Source organism: Suncus etruscus, chromosome 5 (assembly GCF_024139225.1).
Source record: "Suncus etruscus isolate mSunEtr1 chromosome 5, mSunEtr1.pri.cur, whole genome shotgun sequence".
Taxonomy (NCBI): Eukaryota; Metazoa; Chordata; class Mammalia; order Eulipotyphla; family Soricidae; genus Suncus; species Suncus etruscus.
Window position 1 is genome coordinate 45,134,654 of NC_064852.1, and position 22,342 is coordinate 45,156,995.

Sequence of the window (22,342 nt, forward strand, 5' to 3'; positions counted from 1 at the left end):
AATATTATTCATAAATATATATCACTTTCAAATCTATTTCTTACATGTAATACCATCAAAGTTCCATGAACAACTTAAAACATTGTAATTCCAATTTCTTGTGTCATGAAATTTAATCCCTGAATGTCTGGCCAACTTTAAATTGGAGTATATCCACTGTGTTTTCATAATCCAACAAGATGCAAGCACAAGTTCTGTGACCTTATAGGTCATACTTCTCAGTAATAGAGGTTCTTTTCCCCATTGCCCAAATAAATACTATTTGGCATGGTCCTTAAGCCACTGCTGCTTTTGGGTTTTCAGCTAGCAGCATGAACTCACAGAATCAAGTTCTGGCTATGATAAGACAAAAACCAGTTACTTTCTGAAAATCACATCTCCACTAACTACGTATCTCATGCATAATAACATACAGCAGCTTATGGAAACTGGGACAAATCAAGAAGGTAGAAGACCTAGGAAGGTAGAATAGCTGAGTTTTAGTTTTGCCAGTATTTTTAGTCAATTAGAGTGAAATGAAGAATTAGAAAAAATAAATAATTTCTAACTTACTTTCAGAGATGAAAAATTTGGTTCAGTTACTTAGGATCATAGTTTTCTCACCTATTGAATAGTGATGTTTACAGATTAAACCAGATAATATATAGACTAGAGAAGAAACCACTTTAGCTCAAGTGACCAGAAAAGTGGCTCCTACTTTCATAAATACCACTTTCAAGTGGCTCCCACTTTCATAAATATTTGTTGAGCCAATTAGTCAGTGGATGTTTTGATCAAGAGCAAGATGTGATTTCTTTTAATGTTGGTTAGACTGATGCTAACCAAGAGATGACCCAATAGTTCTTCCTGTCTGTTTATCAGTTCCAGCCACAACAGCTGTTCCACTCTGCATCTTGCCTACTTTTCTCAGTGCAATTTAATACCATGCCTATTTTGCAAAAAATCCATGATGTTTTGCCCGAAATCTCTAAAGTTACAGGCAGCATAATTAGGATTAAAGAATTGGTCATAAACACACCCTGCTGTCCAGTACTGAGTACCTTTTTCAATAATGCTGTCAACTGCCAAGGACTAGATTGGCAACTGAGGATCAAAGACCCTTATTTTGAGACAGCTGCTTGGCAAAAATTTTCCAGGGCTCAACCATCTTCCATCATCCTCTTGTCAGAAATACACATTGGTCAAAAGGTCTGGATTATTTAAGGCAGATCTAATTTCAAATTTTCCTATTGTCAGAATATGTCAGTACTTTTTGTTTCAAGGCATATGTATTTTCTCTTGACTATTTTATAGTTCCTATTAAAAAATTCAGGACACATATCCCAAAGCATTTCCCCAAAAATCTAGTCTTCGGATATATTCCATGCAAACACAATTTTATTAAAAAATGATATTTATACAACAAATGTTATCATGTTAAATGCTCTTAACTTAATGTTAAGTCCCAGAGAGAGAAATAAACAAATTTATTTTTATTATTTTTATTTTTTATTTCTTATTTTTATTTTTTAGCATTTCTTTCATCTTTCTTCACCAGGAAATATCTTCCTTTCTCAATAATAGACTTCAAAAAATCTAAATGGGTAATAGAAATATGGTTAGGTAAAGAGCCTTGTATTTCTTTTTGTTTTGCTTTTGAGCTAAACCCAGTGGTGCTCAGGGGTTACTCCTAGTTCTGTGCTCAGTAATCACTCCTGGTGGACTCGAGGGACCATATGGAATGCCAGGGATTGAACCCAGGTCAGCCACATGCAAGGCAAATGTCCTACTCGCTGTGCTCTCACTCAGGCCCCGTGAGCTTTGTACTCTTTTTTTTTTAATTTTTATTGTGACCAAAGTGCATTACAAATCTTTCACTGCATCATTTATGGTATTCTTGAGGATAAGAGTTCAGTTTCAGTACCATTCTACTGGTTAGAGTGATGGCAGCATTGCCATTTGGGCTGCTCAGTATCACAAGTGTTTGATCTCTTGGGGCCGGTGAGGTGGTGCTAGAGGTAAGGTGTCTGCCTTGCAAGCGCTAGCCAAGGAAGGACCGCGGTTTGATCCCCCGGCATCCCATATGGTCCCCCAAGCCAGGGGCAATTTCTGAGTGCTTAGCCAGGAGTAACCCCTGAGCATCAAATGGATGTGGCCCCCTCCAAAAAAAAAAAAAAAGTGTGTGATCTCTGGTAAACCAGACTCAAGTGTGTACAAAAACCACAGCCAAGTGTGTGATCCTCAGACATTTTTTTTTCCTCAAACATTTCAAAAATGACAGAAAACAACACAAGGAAGGCAAGGAGGAAAACCTCTGCAATGAAAGAACTCTTTAAGATATGTTCACAAGTCCATTTCAATTTGGACCAAAGGAAAAAATACAATAAAGCATATAAGAAAATAACAGCCTTCAAATTTGTACTAAGATGTTTTAACATTATAACTTACCTGTGAATCAACTTTCTCACCAGGAGCCCACTATATATTTGATAGATACTGGCAGTAAATTGTTAGAAAAAAGAAAAATAGGATCCTGATGATGCATGGTTTCTTTGCAAAGAACAATCTGTAATTTCTCCCATTTTCTCCAAGTAGAGGGTAGGGATGCATTTGACATCTTGAAGCAGTAAGCTGTCACCAAGAAAAGGGATTCTGATTTACAAGGGAAAATCTTCCAGAAGACATAAAGATAAGAAATCCTATTCTTCCTATCCTAATAACTCCTCATAGTTCATTTTAGATATGGGGGAGAAAGTACTGTTGTAGGCCGTGTTAAAGAAGGTATTCTTTAAAGTGATGGTGCCTAACTTAGATTTCTTCCTTCTGATACATTTATATAATAGCAACTGGGAAAGTGCATGCCAAAGACAAATGAAACTGACAGCATGTAGTGTATAAAATCAAAATGTACCTGTTCTAGAAAATTATGTCTAAACAAGATTAATTCCCTAGGGGATTATGCCGGCCCTACAAAATACATACTGAATCCTGTAACTATAAGGAAATGTTCACAGTACTTTTAGTGTTTACTATAACTATGACTGGTCCTTGACTTCTAAACTGAAGAGAACACTACAGGCTGCTCTGTGAAGAATTGAGTAAATTAACCACTGTAATCAGCACCTGGGTATCTACAAAGGCTGCTGCCAGAATTGAGGATGAGAGCACAGACTATACTTAATCTTCCTGGCAATGTAGGTAATAAGATTTTTTTAAAGAATTTAGAATATGTTCAAGCAATAGGGCACATTCCTTGCATGTGTGAATCCCTGTATTCAATCCTGAGCACTCCATGCCCCTTGAGCACCATGAAGCTAACACAAGCACTAAATTATTTATCAAAACTATACAATTGAGTGAAACATCATTGGGGAGAAAAAGCAGAAAGACCACATATGGTTTATGTTAGTAAACATAACCAGAGTCAGGATTCTGGCTATTGTGATATATTCTGCGTAAGTTGCATGAAAATTTCCCCTGTAAGTTGGTAACTGGTTGCAGGTGAAGAGTGATTGGATCAGAACTTGAGATTGAAATTGACTATACATGACAGCAAGTTCTAGGATACTATTGATCATGGTGATAGAAAGAAGAGAGAAAAACAAGATTTTTATAACCCCCAGGAATACTTTTGTTATATAAGATTATTCCTTGTAGCAAATATATTGTAACCAAACCCCAAAGGCCAATTTCTCAAAATATCAATATGAAAATATTTTTATTTCACAGGTAAAATAAAGATATTTTGTTGTATCTCTCTAGTTCCAGTGCATCCTTTCATCAGATATCCATACAAAATACCAACTCATTAGTTTTTACTACATTTTAGACTATACACTAAGTAGTTTCATATTTTTCATGGCACCTGAGTATAGCAAATATTAGCCTTCCAATACAGTGAGTGTGAGGGAACTTAAGTAATTTATTCAAAGTTACCCTACTGATAAGCAAGAAATGGAGGCAGGGCTAGAATTCCTGTCTGCAAGCCCCTCACCATTTTTTAACATGCAAGGCTTCTTACCCTCCACACTACCTCTAGAGTACATGATTCGACTTAGGGTGAAGAGCTGGCTGACTCTTGCACCTTTCCCTCTGAGAAAGAGATTCTCCTCATGCTTCTGCTTTCCTAAGGTGGGATGACATTCACATAAGATGGGTCAAACATATTCAGAATTTTTATGTCCAGGTGATCCAACTTTTACTATTTTTATAGATTGATAATCAAGCAACACTTACACAGCATTACACGAAGGGCATGTTTAAGAAACCAGCTTATCTATGGTGAATGCATGTCTGCTTGACTTAACATATGGTTTGTTTCTGTCACTGTCTCTAGTTAAACTGATGGGCAGTGGTATTCTCCTTTTCCCAGGGTTTTTTGTTGTTTTTTTTTTTGTACCAGGTTTTATTTATTTACCAGAGAAGGGAGTCTAATAAATTTCTCCATTAACTTTGGCCAAATAATAGCAACAATTTTCAAGATTAGATTGTGAACTTCATTCCAAACAGGTAAAATACCATTTAATGAGTTCTGCTTAGTACAGCAATTTCCAGGTCTCCAAGGATAGACCATAGTAACGGAGCTTTGCTGATCTGGTTTCCACAAAAATCTATTAAAAGAAAATCCTTTAGAACAGATGTGTTGACAAATCCCTGTCCACAAAGCAGCAAGATATTTAACAAAAATGTTGGTTCAGTATTTGTTATATGTTGTAAGTGTGTGTGTGTTTGCCTTGTCTCAGAGGGGGTGAATGGAGAAGAATGGCTGAAAGAACAGGAAAAGAAGTATTACCAGAACCAGATGAAAATGAAAAAGTACATATAGAGTGGACGAGAGAGAGAGAGAGAGAGAGAGAGAGAAGACTGGACAGAATAATCAAAGGAGAAGTTTCTTATAGATGACAGAAAATAGAATCAAATAACATAACATATTTAACATTGCAAACAGTGCTAATTTCAACAGTTCTTCCCACAGCAGCCATCTTAAGTCACCTGTCATGCTACACCTTCTCCCTGAATACCTCCCCTCATAAAAAAAAAAAAACTGGATTTTCAAGCTTTAAATATCTGATTCTTCTTTAATTCCTCTTACTCACCAGCCTTGAGAAAATCATCAATTTCACCTGTCTTCTATTTTTATCTCTCTACTCAAACCCTTCCCTTCATTATCACTTTCACCTTTCATAGACTCCACCTCTTATGTCTCTGCCCTCAACCAACCCTCCTTCAATGCTTTCCTTACTCAGTAGCTTTACTAAAAGTACAAAACAAACCTTCTAAATTGTACCTAGTCTCTACGCTCCCATCTTTTCATCCCCCTTTTCTGTCCCACCCACCAATTCCAACATCAAACTTAATTTTTAAATAGCTACATACAACATTCCAAGCAATTGTTTAACTTTTAGAACTACAGACAAAATTATGTATGTAATCTGTGCCCATTTTTCCACCTTCATCATTTCTCCTATCTTTTTCTTCCATGACCAAGCCAGCATCCTCAACTCCTGGGTATTTCTTGTCTCTTCAATAATCACAAATGTCAAACAAAGATATTCATTAGTATCACCAACTCTTCCAACCAGAGATAGAGCTAGTTTCCCTTACCTGAGATTTCACTTCTTTCTTCTAAGAGTTCTTGTTACTTCACACTGTTTTTAGATCCCCAATGGATTCTAATATCCTAAGAGGCAAGAATACTCTCAAGGATAGACTCAATATAAACCTAATGTTCACCCCACAATAGCTACTAATAATTGCTTCTTGAGTAAAAGAATACATGTCCCTACCTAAACGTTCAATTCTAAAAAGGTATTACTTGCAAAAAAAAGTAAAAAGCAAAACAAGGGGAAAAAAAGTAAACTTTGCATACCCTGCAGCACTAGAATTTTACCTTAGCATCACTTAAGTTTAATCATCTGAATATTCCATCTGGTTGATTAAAATGGAACATTTCACCTGAAAATATGAATAGAAGTTTAAAATAACTGTATACTACTTGAATTATCTCATGTAATCCTATCTGCAATTTAGTCACAGCATTTATTGATCTTTCCATAAATATACCTGACTGAAATACAGTTTATTTTCCAGACCACAGAGCTCTAATTCCAAACACCCTAGAAAATACCCATCATTTTCATCCAATTCCTTGACTTCGTAGGAGGTCTTCTTTCCTCTCAATGAAACAAATGAACCATTTCCCATCATTTAAGCTCACAGTTGCTGCTGTAGTGCAAGTCCTTTGCACAAGAGAGATCAATTCATTAGGTGCTCAACAATACTACACTAAGTACCAGGAGAAGAAATTAATGACCTATATAAAGGCCCTCCCTACCATCGAGCAAACTCCATTTTCCGATGTGAATAGTCAGCAACTTGGAAGAAACTATCTTGAATGTTCTGCATTTCACCCTGTCTAGCCATCTCCTCGCTCTATTTGCTTTTTTCTTTCCTTTATTGCATTCCTCAGTCTATCTATCCATTTTTTTCTTTTTTTTTTTTTTCAGAAGCCTCCTTCATCTCTACCCTTGGCCCTGGGCTTGACATTAATGATTTCATTAACTCAAATTTCCCAGTCTTGCTGCTTCCCTCAATTCTATATCCCCACAAGCAGTCCCAGTATCTCCACCATACTAGTAGGGAGTCCTGAAAATGATTCAACTTCTCTATGTTACAATTTATATTCATGAAAATCACATCTGCACAATTTTTTACAGAGTACTGCTGTATCAGATGAGATAATGAATATAAAAATATGCTAACATCATGAAGTGCTATACAACTCTCATCATCATGATGACATTTATGATCATTTTTAAGCAAAATAAGAAAAAAGCTCAAGCCTGTTTCTTGGACTAAAATAATTTATATTATTTATCTTGACTTCCAACTTTATCTAAATTAAATGTTTCCAAGTCAACCTATATTTTGAAGAGCATTTAATGCGTAGATAGTTTTGTGCCTGCCAAGGTGGGGTACAGGCTTATGGAATGGGTGAGAAACTGGGGACAATGGTGGAGAGAAGATCACACTGGTGGTGGGATTGGTATTGGAACAATGAATGCTCAAAATAATTGTATTATGAATAACTTTTTAAACCTGTGTTTAAAGTATATTAAACATGGAGAGAATACCAGAGTTAAGGTGCTCTCAATCAATCTTGATACAATCTCTGTCACCATATGATCCCATGATTACTGGGTGCAAACCTAGAAGTCCTAAGCTCTGCTGGGATGGCCCAGATAATCACCAGCTTTACAAGGCTCTCACAGCATCCTCAGCCCATTGTACTGAATCTGTGGTCCATTTAATTAAAAATCATTGGGAGGTGGCACCCTCAATCACTGTTTGGGAGATCTCCCCTACTTTCCTCCACAAATAAAATATATAATAGTAGGTAAATGGGAATGGCACAGAGGAAAATAAAACAATGTTGAGAAAGGGGTAAAATTTAATGGAAAAATTCAAGAATGTCTATAAATGCCTTTGGGAAGCATTGCTTACATTGGCTGTAGGAGCAACAATAATAATAGCATTAATAATAATAGGTAATGCCTACTAAGTAATTTACTATACCCTAGGTACTCTTTATTGTGCTTTACATATTAACTCTCTCTACTATCAATAACCTCATGATAAGGGAATTGTTATTACTCTCATTTTACAGAGAAGGAAACTAGGCCCACAAGGTTACATAGCTCAGCAATTTGAGTCTGGAGGCCACACTCTTGACCAATGTGCCCCACTGCTTTTCAGCACAGAATTGCACTTAAGTATGTGGGTTACAGACCAAACCACCTAGGGTTGAAGCTCCTGTGACACTTTCAATAATTCTCAGATTAATGAGATAATAAATACCCAGCATATGGTAAGCACACAGTAGATATTAGCTGCAACACACTCAACTCAGTTTGCTTTCTTTGCTTCTCAAACAATGAATTGGCTGTGTTGATTGTCCCAAAGAAAAACAGTTTTTGAAAGCAATGTATTAAAAATATGATGCCAAGTAGAAACCCACGCAGAAACAACAGTGAACCAACTGAGCTGGGATCATTAAATACTTAAGGCTCATTCCCAACAGTAGAACGGAGCAGCTAGAAACCAGAAGCATTCACTTCACCATGTGTTCAATGCTAAGATCGCCCTCTGTGAATTGAATTAATTTAATTTTTAGTTCCCAAATCAATTGGTGCAGGGTAAAGAAAACACAGCCTAAGGTCTGTCTTTCTAAACAGATAAGGTGAAAAACAGACAAGGCAATTTTAGATAATTTTAATGTAGTTAGTTTAGTTGAATAATTTAAGCTGAAAATCCCTGGTTAACCATAATGAAAGTTTCTTAAAATGAAATAATTTAGGTAATTTCCCAGATTTCATTTTACTTTGTATTCACAAAAATTAAACTTAGAATAAAGAAATCCACTTTTTAAAAGGTCCAGGAGGGCCAAGAGAAATAGTACTGAAGTAAGGCACTTGCCTTACATATGGCCAACTCAATTTTGATTCTCAGCACCATATGGTCCACAAACATTGCTGGGAGTGACCCCTGAGTATAAAGCCAAGAGTAAGTCCTGAGCACTGATTGCAGCCAGTGCAGCCCAAAACCAAACATGAAAAAAAGAGACCAGGATCTTAGCTCTGTTCAAACAGAAGGGAAAATCTGTACCTGGTAAGACATACTGCTCACTGAGCCTTGCCAGAAGCAATCCCTGAGTAAGCTTTGAGCACCATTGGCTTTAGGTCGTGCTAAAAACTAAAATATACAAATAAAAACAAACAGAAGGGAATATCTTTAGTTTACAGTTCAGCTGATCAGGACTATCATTAGCTAGTTGTTTGTTCAGTGTTTTTTTCTTTTTCATAGAAATATCAGTACTTCTTTTCTAGTCCCCTCTAACATTGAAAAATTATGATCAATTATTTCATAATAATCAGTTTATTAATCCTTCTTGGAGTATTTGCAATTTAGAAAAGAACCAGTATGGGAAGGAAAAGCTAAACAGAAAGTAATGAATCATTATTGGTGGCATTTCAAATATCCACAGTGCTCCTATATCTTTGAGCAGGGAAGCTTCCAGCTTCCTGTCAAGTCCACAGGCACCTATTTACACTCTATAAATCAAAACATTTCAAAGTTTTTGACATTTTAAAAATCAGAAATAATACATCATGATATTATAAAAACCAAAGCAATATAAAATTTTATTATTGGAAAATAACTATTGGGACTGCACATTCAAACTATGAAATAAAAGGAATTTTTCTTATCTTTTACATAATATAATTTTCTCTTATATTTCTTCTGTTTTAATATAATGCACAAAGTAGAGGAGATAATCTATGCAAAAATAATAAAATATATACCTTTAAGAACCTTAAAGGGATTAGGCTGATAGCTCAGTGGTCATATTCAAGTTCCAATTCAGCACTACCTGCCCCATTCTTCAGTAGAGTTATTTGTAGCCCTGGAGATCCCAAACAAAATAGGATGTACTGGTGATTTCTAGGACTATTGGCTTGGCTAGTTAAGTATCACAGGGAATCCCTGAGGTTCTCCTGAGCATTGCTTTAACACTGCACTCTTACCCATTCACCCCAGAAATTGCAGGTAATGTTGACCATGATGTTTGGCAAAAGACGTGGTTTTTTTTTAAAGAAAAGATAGTGACAAATGTAACCAATGCATTTGTCACACTGTAAGTAATCTCATTAAATAAAATACTTTAAAAATACATTAAAGGATCAGAATATGCAAGGTTTATCTGTGTGTCTACATACACACAATGAATTAAGTGTCCCTCAAGTAAAATGCCTTCAATTAACTGATTTTAGAGACATAATATAGTGTCTTGAGATTTCATCAGTTTTTTGTTTTTTGTTTTTGTTTTTGCCACAGGCTTTACTCCTTGTTCTATGCTCCGGGATCACTCTTGGTGGGCTCAGGGGACCAGATAGGGTGCTGAGATCAAACCCAGCTTGGCAAAATGCAACAGAGATACCTTTCTCAAGATAGTTACAGCTATCTATAATGACCCAGAGCCAACATTATCCTTAACGGTGAAAAACCGAAAGCATTTCCACTAAGGTCAGGCACTAGACAAGGCTGTCCACTGTCTCCACTCTTATTCAACATAGTATTAGAAGTCCTAGCACTAGCAATCAGACAAAAGTAAGGAATCAAAGGAATTCAAATAGGGAAAGAGGAAGTCAACCTATCTCTATTTGTTAAATATATGATAGTATGCATCAAAAATCACTTCTGGCTAGTCAAGAAGCATATATTACTGATAACCACCTGAGATTCCCAAACTCTGAAATCTGTAGTAATTCAGGACGAAGTTTATGCATTAGTTGCCCAGAGCTACTATAAATCTTTGCCACAAATTTGTTGTCTTAAAACAAAAAACATTTAAAAAATGGTCAGATCTAAATACCCAAGCCTAAGCCAACAACAATAGGATCAAAAGAACCAAACTATAACAAGCTATACACAAAAGGGACCTGTTACACTAGTAGTCCGGGAGATAAGGATAGAGGTATGGGAGGCATCTTGGGAACTATCGTAGAGGGAGGTCAACACTGGTAGTGGGAGTAGACCTAATTCACTGTCACTATGTACCTTAAATACAACCATGAAAGACTTGTAATTCACATTGGTCTCAATAAAAATTATTAAAAATAATCTTTCCAAGGGTACAGCAGGTAGGGTACTTCCTTACACATTATTCAATCTGGGTTCAATCCCTGTCAACTTCTAGTGTACTCCAATACCCTCCAGGAGTGATCATTAAACTCAAAGCCTGAACCTTTAGCTCAGAGAAAGTCCTGAATATAGATATACACCCCTGGGTATGACCCAAAAACAAACCAAAACGCTGTTCAAGTTGATTTTATCATTTATTTCACCTCATTATAGTGAAATTTATTATTAGTGGGAGAGTGGAAGACTGACTAATAAGCCAAACCATAGGGGGCAAGCACCTCTGGAGACAACATGGTAGGGAAGATGAAAACCTGAGATGAAGTACAAGTTTTGAAGTGTCAGGAAATATAAAAACTTGATAAAGTGTCAATAGCAATATACATTTTAGAGCAATTACTATTAGCAAGGAAACAATTAACAAAGGACTAGGAGGACAAAGGAAACAAATGCATAAAGAATATAAATTTATAAGGTAATATATATTTATAAAGAAAATGTATTTATGGAACAAATACAAATGGCTCTTGGAAAACATGTTCATATCTTCCTCATAATTAGAGAAAATATAATTTATGCTTAATCACATTGTCACTTATCACCTACCAATTTTTATTAAATATCCTTATTTAAACACCATAGTTTACAAAGTTGTTCATAATACAGTAATTTCTGGCCTTCAAAGTTCCAACACTAATCCCACCACCAGTGTAACATTCCTTCCACTATTGTCCCGTTTTTCACCCAACTTAGTAGCTACGTAGACATTTACTTAATAGTTCATATCACAACTAAATAGTAATGTAATTATCAAAAAACTTCATTAAAAGAAAATTTATGAAAATTGTTATCTCACAATGGGGTCAATAAATCATTGTCTGAAGGTATACTAAGCTGTTGCTAGTTGAGCATTGAGCATTCTGTTATTGGTTTCATTTGTTGAGTTTAGGTGGTTTCTATGATCTTTTCACATCTAATTTGGTGCCTTCTCACTGGAGTGTCAGTATTGAAAAATATGGAGGTGTTGTATGTCCCCATATGTGGATGTGTGCTTCAGGAGTTTGAGGATCTGCAGAGCTGGGTTGATGAAGTGATATGGCGGCCAGCTGTAGGTTGTGGTGTGGCTGCCAGAGCTTCCCAAAGTATGGAAGCATAGGAGGAAGGCTGTCTAACTTGACTCCAAAAAGATGCCAGAGTTCTCATTCCCAAAATCAGTATGTATGTATGTAATTTTTGATGGTTTGATGTCTCTGCAGAGATCAGTGGGGAACAGTGAAGAGAGGTCATTGATGTGGCAGTGGTTGTGGGATGGGTATGCAGTTGACACCTCAGAGCAATCATCTGCAAGACTAGTGTATTCATGAGTTTTTTCATCTTGACTTGCTTCTCTTTCAAGATGTAAATGAGTCTATGATGCTGGTTGAGAAGCAAACATGGTGGCAGCTATATATGGGTGAGACTGCTGGGGCTTCTGGAAGTAAGAAGGTGTGGTGGCAGTGGAAGAGCAACTGCCTGCCCTGACTCCAAAAAAGACCACAGATTTTCAGCCCCAAAATCAGCATCCCCAAAATGTTTGGTGGTTAGATGTCTTTGCAGATATCAGTGAGGAAGCAGTAAAAATGTGTTGGTGTGGGAGGGTTTGTGAGGTATACCATCACCTAAAATCAAGAGGTTTAATAACATAGGAAAAAAAATTTCAGGAACCAAAGATAGGATTATAAATTTGTATCCTCCCTTTAGAGAACTATATTATCAAAGTTTTAGGTTTAAATACACTCTTTGACTAAGCAATTCTATATCTAGATATTGATCTTTTAATATATTTAGACATGTACAAGAAGATAAATGCACAAAGACATACATTTCAGAATAATATTAAATCACAAAAGTCCAGAAACAATTAGCATATAAATTATGAGGGAAGTGGTTGTATAAATTATGACTCTTCCTAAAAGTGAAGGACTGTTCAACTACTAAAAAAATGTGGCTATTCTATAGATACCTAATGAAAGTGTCCCAGAGAATAGTATTAAGTACGTTAAACATGCCTTAATTTTGACTGATATCCTTTTTATATTACCAATATCTTGTATAAGAAATTTTAAAAATCGATATTTTTGCTTACAGGAAACTGTAATGAGTTACTATGTAACTTTGTAAAGAGTTACTCTGAAAGAACATACAATAATTCAGCTACAATATTACTTCAATGTATAAGACCTATATGAATTAGAAGAGGAAAAAACTTCATTTATATGACTATTTTTTAGAATTTTCATGCATTATATATTCAAAGTGCTTAAATATTTTTGAGGAGGAAGCATAGCCAAGAAGTCAAGAAAACTAATAACTGATATTTGACCATAAATATGGCAACATAGAGGTTACACAGTCAGTTAACTGGACTGGTAAGATGAAATCCTGATATATTCAAGTGAGCTGAAGCTAAATGGTGATAAGGAATATAAATTCTGTATCAGAAATTACATTAAAATTCATTTCTACCAGGTGGGGTGGGATGGAGGAAGATCTGGGACATTGGTGGTGGGAATGTTGCACTGGTGAATGGGGGTGTTCTTTACATGACTGAAACCTAATTACAATCGTATTTGTAATCAAGATGTTTAAATAAAGATATTATCAAGAAAAAATTTATTTCTACCTCTATTTTAATCATTTTTTTACTACTTTCCACACTTTTCAATTCAAAGCTAAGATATTAACTAGTATTCCTCCAAAATACTGTACCCATCCAGATTTTACTTAGAATGGAGAATCAAAGAGTTTTCATTCTATTATAGAAAAGTCCTACATTGTGTGTATATATCTGATGCATATAAAATGCAGAAGTTTTGATTTTGGTTCCTTGCTAACTCTTTAGGTTTCTATGCTGAATAGAAGTTGTAGAGCACCATTCCATTGCAGAATTGTCACAGACTTTTTTTTTTAAAGTGTCACGGATTTTTATAGCAAATTTTTTTTCTCCAAAAAAGTGGGATGCAATAATTATGTCAAGCGTTTTAAATTGTGCCAGTATTACTTATAAACAGGACGCAATGCTTATTAGTTGAAATATACTAATTTAACCTGCCAAGAAATTCTTATTTCATTGAAAGTTAGAGCAATGGATGACTGCTCTGCAAAGTTAGAAATGTATTCCTTTCTCGACTACTAACCCTGTGACCAAGATAATTAGGAATCACCTTAGATAACTGAACACTGGGAATGAATAACATATTCATACTTCAAATAGAAATTTTAAGAGGTAATATTCTTTAAAATCAAATTAGTCTTTGTTTGCATAAGTAGATTCATCTCTAGGGCTAGTCCAAGAATGGAATTTTCACATAAATCATGTAACCAATGATGAGCCACTGGGATGAAGACATTTTTGTTTCTTTCTTTCTTTCTAATTATACTTCATTATAATAACAAATGTGCAAACCACCAAATCAATGAGATAATAACCAAAGTTAACTATATTTTAAAAATATAAAAAAAATAGTACAGCAGATCGGGCATTTGTCTTGCACATAGTCAAACTGCATTAGGTTCCCCAGCATTGCATATGGTCCCCTGAACACTATGATTCAGGAATAATTCCAGAGCACAGAGACTGAAGTAACCCCTAAGTGAGCAACACCAGGTATGGCCCCAAAACCAAATAAAAATAAATAAATTATATTTTCCATTATTGATTGTAGTAGTCTGCTTAGCTTACCATTACAAAGTATCATAAATTGAGTAAGGCAAAAGAAATGTATCCCTTCACATTCTGAAAGCTCAGATTGCACAGGAACAAGTACCAATTTAACTATGACTTTCTTTCTGATTTCCTGATGATCACCATATCTCTGGGTCTTTGTATAGGTAGAGAGAGTGTTTCCTTGTGTCTCTTCTTACAAGGACACTAATCTTATCAGGACGACCCTCCTTCAGATACTTGTACTATCAAAACTTTCATAAAGGCCTAATCTTCAAAGACCAGAAAAATTAAGATTAGTCTTTCAACATATAAATTTGGAGAGGACTTAAACATCATCCCATAACCCCAATCCTTTTTTACAGTAAAAAAGAGTTTTACAGTAAAGAGTTGAATAAAACTTTTTAAGTAGTAAAAGATACTCTAGATTAGAAGAAATTTAGGTTGTGTCATCCAACTTAATATCTCTTGTTATCTTATACTTGTTAAAATAAGACAAATGGAAGAGAAATCCATCATAAAAACTAATGCGAGTACACTGAATTTAATGAAACCAGCTAAAATTCATTTGTATCTAGAATTGAAAATACGATTGAACTATATAACATTTTTTCAAAATGATCTCTTTTCAAAACAAAAATATAAGTAAGGCCATTCAAATATTGCAAAATAATGTATGAGTTATATCACATTATTGACCAAAAATAACAGAAAAACATTGATTCACCAAAGAAAATACTGTAAATTATTTCAAATTTTCTGATTAATTTCCTTCATCTCACCTTTATCTCTGAATTTACTTATGAAATACAATAATGCTATCATGGACAGAAAAAATACATTTAGTATCCATTTTCATAGTAATCACAATTGCAGAAATATCATCTGTGACAGTAATATATAGGATACATGAGTGTCACAAGACATTTTTAGATACCATGGAAGGTATGTTTAAGGAAAAAGTGCATGTTTAAGGAAATACATTATTCATAGAAATTAGGCAAGTTATGCACTATAAAAATAACAGTATAAATTTCCAAACTACTCATTAAGTGTTGAGGGTTTAATAGTGACATATAATTTTGAAATGCATCGATTTTAAAATTTGTATTTTGCATAGGTAAAATTGGTTTACAGAAGAGAAAGTACTAATGTATTTTACAAGTTCCAAGGAACCACACCACACATACCAACAAAGTTTCATACTCACAGGTAAGTACAAAAAAATTCTTGACTAAGATACCCAGGAAGCCATGCACATAACTTTTGCAAAATCAGAGAATCATTTTCCAGATAGAATCCAAGACTGTTCTTCATTATATTAAAAATTATTTTCATAATAATATAATATATATATCAATATAATAATCATATTTACATCATTACTTCTTTTGTCTCAATACAGGGCAAGCCAAAAGCTCTCAGAAATCAGCAGAAGCAATATTAGCAAAGAACAGTCCTACTCAAAGAAGATATATGGGTGGTAAGATTTTTTTTTTAGGTAAAAAGAAGATGTAGGGCAAGTAGGTAGGGCATTTGCCTTGCACGTGGTCAATCTCAGTTCAATCTTTAGCATATAGTCCCCTGAATCTGCCAGGAGTAATTTTTTAGCACAGAGGAATAATCCCTGAGGTTAGGCCCAAAAGAAACTAACAAAAAAAAAAAAAAAGAAGAAGAAGAAGATATTGGCATACCCTTCACATTTGATGCAATAATAGATTTTATATAAACTATTTTAGATGTCATTAACAATAATTAAAAATAATAAATGGTCTAAGAAGACTCAGAAAATATTTCCTGTGCATATCTATGGTATAATAACTCGATGAGTAAACTTACTGTTGAAAAGGAATTATGCCTAGGTTGCCCCTGAAACCAGACCTTACAGAAGACAGAGAAGTAGAAAAAAGAAAAGAAAAGAAAAGAAAATGCTATAGGAGAAGATGAGAAAGAAAACTAATGGGAGAACAGGGGTCAGGGTTTCAATTGTTCTAGTGATAGAGAAGAGTGGAATAGCTATAAATAAAACACAAACACAACACTGAAAATATAATATCTAAGTTGCAACCACCAAACTTTATTATGTTCCAGTCAAGCCTGGGGGTAGGAGGTGTTGCATAGGAGAATGATGGAGTATGGTTATACTAATGATGAAAGTTGGCACTGGTGGTCAGATTGGTGCTGAAATATTATATGCCTAAAACTTAACAATCAATGACTTTGTAAATCACAGTCCATAATTAAATTGAAATTTTTAAAGAAAGTTTTTCCTATGCAATTGTTAATGCAAAGATCAAATGTTCTCTTTAATAGTATTTCTATTTAAAAAATAGTATTTCTATTTAAAGCAGTATATGTCAAATCTGAGACAAATACAAGACATGCAGAGAGTGGAACCACGTAAAGGTTTTATGCTATGTAACTGATATTAGATCAGAAATATTTCTCTAAACCAGACATAGCAAAAATGTTGTCAATTGTTGGATTAACCAGGTCCCTCCCTATTCAGGTTATGCTTCTTACTCATTGGTCAGAAACACCTTTGGATGAAGCACCTTGTGTTAGACCACTCGTTCTCTACCCCAGTGTGTAGTCTGGCACTTCCTAATAAAGACCCCAGATATCAGGATAAAGCCCTCTTGCATTTTGCCTTTCCACCACTGAGCTATGGGCTTCTTAGGAGTGGAAGTTTGTGTGTGTTGGAGTTCCTGAACTTGTTTTTATTCCCTTAACCTTGTGTGGGTTATTTCCTGCATCAGCCTTTGCTTCCAGACCCATAAATTTCCAATGTCCTGGGCTTGGGGTATAGGACTTCCGCTTCAGTCAATTATCTCATGTAAAAAGAGAAAAAGTCATTGTCAGAATAACATTCACTGTTCATTCTAGTGACTATCAAAGTTAATTATATACAAGCTTTAAATATAACACTATTAATTTCCAATCATAAGTTCAATTTTTTATTGTAAACAGTTCTTTCAAACTTCATTAAGAATGTCTGGACTAGGTGAGTCCCAATACTTTTCAGAACCACAATCAAGATTTACCTTCCCAGGCAGCCAGCAAGATGATAGGGCACTTGCTTTACAATTAGTCCCCTGGGTTTGATCCCCAAGACCCCATAAGGTACCTTGAGCACCACCAGGAGTAATTTTTGAATTTCTGAGTGTAGAGCCAGGAATAACACCTAAGCATATTCAGGTGTGACCCAAAAAAAAACATAAAGGGGGTCCTTCCTAGTTTGGAGAGATAGTACAACAGATATAGAACTTGACTTTAATGCTGTCAACTTGGGTTAAGTCCTGGGACTACATATGTCCCCTAAGTTCTACCAGGATTGAAACTTATACACAAGATAAACTGATGAATATGCAGTTAACCCTTGTGGAACAACAGCCACCCAGCTGATAATCTAACTATAATAGTGGGGGGAGGCACCCAGCTGTGCTCAAAGTTTATTCCTAGCTCTGCACTCAGAGATCACTTCTGGCAACATCTTATCCACTATGCCACCCCAGCCCCTGCCTATACTTTTTGACTCTCCAAAATCATAACTGCTAATAGCCTACTGCTGAATTGAAGCCTTATCATAATAATCTAGTTGATTAATGCATATTTTGTATGTGAATCATGTGTAATATTCACATAACACAAAAATAACTGTCAATTAATATATACTTTGTGTGTGTATCATATATAATAATTTTATTTAAAAGTAGAGTAACAACTGATAGGTGTTAGCCTTGCAAGCCAACCTATTTTATCATCTGCACCCAAGTCCCTCATCAGTCCCCCAATTCTTACCATAAGTGATCTCTGAGTGAACTGCCAGTAATAAGCTTTGAGCTTCATTGGGTGAGGCTCAAAATAAAAATAAAATAAGCAGGAAAAGAAAATATTGGCAGCAAAATCATAAAATTAGTTTAAAAATTTACAGTACTGTGAGGGATAAAGTAGTTTATTATATACATATATTTGTGAATTTATAACATGCCTAAATGTTTCTTAAAGTTTTCTGTGTTTGGCAATGTAGTACATCTGAAAATTATTGCAAATATCAAAAACTTTTAAGTATATTTACGATAAAAATTGCAAGTGGATTGAGAAATCCAAAGTCATGTTCTTAGGAGTCAACTGGATGCATTCAAAATTAAACACACAATTTATGTATGAGCGTTGACCTCAAAATATCTTTACCAATTAGAGAGGACAAAATAATAGCAATATAGTAATTTCAAATATATACAGAGCCCACATAATGTGGTAAGGCATGCACATTTATCTTTAAATGCATGTTTTATCTCATCTTATCCTCATATTAGCACTATAGAATAGAAATATATATTATTATTTTGTCTTTTAATCATTTTCAGTAAATGGCTCAAGATGATAAAACTACGGGGCCGGTGAGGTGGCGCTAGAGGTAAGGCTAGCTTGCAAGTGCTAGCCAAGGAAGAACCGCGGTTCGATCCCCCGGCGTCCCATATGGTCCCCCCAAGCCAGGGGCGATTTCTGAGTGCGTAGCCAGAAGTAACCCCTGAGCGTCAAACGGGTGTGGCCCAAAAAACTAAAAAAAAAAAAAAAAAAAAGATGATAAAACTACTAAATAGAACTTGCCTGTCTGACTTCAAGGTATATTAAATCATTGCTGTAATATCATATTGAATCTCTCCCACATGTGGCCAATTACTAATATAAAAAATATGGCACTGCAGTTTTTTATAATAGCCATTTTCAGTCAGAGGAAACTCAAAATGTTGGGGAAGGAAATAACCTTTGAGCTGGCCTGTGAATGATGGTGATGATTCTAATAGAAAGAGAATAAGTAGAGGAAGTTGATCTTTCCAGAAAATAGAAGTCACACAGGCAAAGATATAGAAGAGGGAAGGCATTTCATAAACAGTACTACATTTAATAAGCTCATAGTTTTTGCAAGTATTCTCAAAAAATAGAGATGGTGGAATGAACAAGTTGGAATTAGGTTGGAATCAAATGTAACAAGGTCTTATACACTTCTTAAAAAAGTTTATAATTCTTGATGAGTACCATTGACCTGTTGAAAGGTGTTTGAGAAGGGCAAAATCAATCAGTACTTCACTATGATTAAATAAGGAGGGCTAATTAAATAGTTAGTTGATGAGACAGCAATTATTAGCAAATATTATCTGAATATAAAAAATATTCTTATTTTACTATAAAGAGAAAATGGGTAAACTATTTCAGAAATAACTGAATAATCTTTCACATCTTGACCAGATTCATCACAGTCTAGACAGGGTCAAGAAGGCTCACAAACTCATTTTCATCAGTTTCACCCTCAGCAGTTTGATAGCACTGGAGAAATGATAAATCAGTGAGGAAAATAAAATAATAATTTATGATAATAGCACATCTTTGTGGAGTTCAAAATATGTGTCAAGCATAACAATCAGGTGTCTGCTGAGCTCAGGTTCACAGCAAAGGAGAGTGCACAGTCTTGTGAACTTTTCAAGTCAAGCTGTCTGAGACATCAGAGAATTCTTCAGTTTTTATAAAATCAGATTATTAGTGACACCAAAGAAAGTCTCTTTCTCCCATTAAGCACTCATGGATAAACATTTAAAAAAAAATACTCCCTCATCAACTTTCCCTTTCCTAAACTCTTTAAGGGCCATTTCCAATTTCTAAGATTACAGTTTCTTTTACATTAGCTTCATTATATGAGTTGTTGCTTGGCACCTCTGTGTCTTCAGCAAACTCTCTCTTATCCAAACCAGTGTGTAGGATGGGTTATTTCTAGGAAAAGCTTCTCCAAATAAACTGATTCCACCCACTACATATTCATTCTGGTGCACTGTTCCTGCATTTTTGAGCACTTTTGGAACCTACAGCTCACTATATATGATTGGCTAAACTTTCTCAATGTAAAGAGAAAGAATTGTGAAAGAAAAAGCAAGAAAAATATTTTGCAACCAATATCAACATTATCTAGCAAAGACCTAGTCACCTATGTGCTCAGTCAGAAAACACCTACTCAAAGTAAGCTACATTGTTAGTAACTCACATTAGGATAGAACATAGATAATCCAAAGGGGCATAGGCATGCTAATTCTATCAAATTACTATACCTATGTTTTTTAATGATAAAAAGTCTTGGAGAAAAATAAAAGTGGGCAAGACACTTTGCACGCTAATGACCCAGATTTGATCCCAGCCTCCTATATGGTGCTGAGTCTGCCAGGAGTGATTCTTGAGTGCAGAACCAGTACCCCGAGGTAAGTCCTAGCCCCCAAAATAATAAAAAAACACATCGAATATTTTTCCTAATAACTTTTGTATCTCTAAAGAGCTTCACACAAATTCTGGACACCAATTATCTGTTTAAAATATTATCTAATAAATATTATATATACTGACTTATTTTTTATATACTAAATTAAAATGATATATGATAAATTATTATAACAAATGACTGCCTCTTTAACATCATTGATAGGTGCAAGAAAAAGGAAATAAAATATAAAGAATTTGCTTATTTTTTAAATAAAGAATGAGAAAAATATCTTAACTTGAAAAAAACCTGTATTGTATAGAAGTAAAATAACCTCTTCTTTTATAGGATTAATATAATAAGAATCATTATTTTAAATTAAGGTATTCTCTCAGCTTAAAAAATATAAAAAATATGTATATTCATCCTTGTCCCATCATGTTTTTTCACATAACCTCCTTTACTTTAATTAATGGTATGGTAAGTAAAATGATGCCCTTCCCTAATAAATATACTCAAGTCCAAAGTGGGCTTGCAAATATAAATCAAGATTATATCTTGACTCAGGACTTATGCTCAGGGATCACTCCTTCAGCCTTGAGGAACCATTTGAAGTGCCAGGAATCAAACTCAGGTCAGTCATATGCAAGGCCTTATCTATTGTATTGAACTATCTCGTCACCATTTTTTAAGTAGTGTGTTCTACTTGCCAACTGATTGATTCGTTTTAACTTGTGATGAAAGTAAAGTGGTATTTTTTTTAAATCATGGTGAAAACTGAGTATCTCCTGATTTTTTTCAAAGTGATTAGTTTATGAATAATGTAAGAGGTTGGTTAGAATAACACAGAAAGTTAGCATCAAAATGAACAACTCTATCAAAGGAAAAGCTATTTTCTCAATGTGGTCAGGATGGTAGCAGGTATATTATCACTACAGGCAGCAAATTTGACTGTCAAGTTGATGATGAATAATTATAATTGTCAGGCACAGAAATTACAAAATTGTGGGAAATCGAGCATTCCAATAATCTTATGAAAGTGTTGACTTCATGTTATAGTCCCCAAACTCACTTTAATGTTACAAGATCCAATTCACTTTTCCAGAAGTTATCGTTGCCAGTATTCATCCTGCCAATTATAAGATGTTCCAATGTGATTTTTGTGTTTGTTTGTTTTATTTGAGAATTCATTATCACATTGTCAGATTTCTAGGTCATTGCTTAGAAAAATTTTAGTAGTGTTTTAAATTGCCCATGTGATAAACCTTTTCTTTGGAAAGATCTTTGTTTTATTCATCCAAAAAAATTCAAAATCTCTCTTTGGTTGAGAGTTTATAGATTTGAGGTCACATAGTTCTTTCTTTGGCTAAGATAATACATTTTTCTAAACTAAAAAGAACTTTCCCAAAACTATGCTGAAAACACAATTGTGACACTACTAATTGTCAAATTTGAAGTTTTCAAAACTTTCTAGCAGTTCAAATCCTTCTACAAGTAGGCACTCTTGGTCCCCTTCTAATTTTGTTAGGTACATGATCTGTGGTGTCCATTATAGTGTAATACTTCCTTTGAAGTCAGCTTCATTGAAGTCTCTTGAGGAACAACTCAGATAAGTTCCTTAGAGACAGGCCTGCTATAATTTGTATAACAGCCCCCAGCATTACCAGTTCACACTGTAATTTTGCCAGATCTTATAAACTAAGCAGGGTTGGATC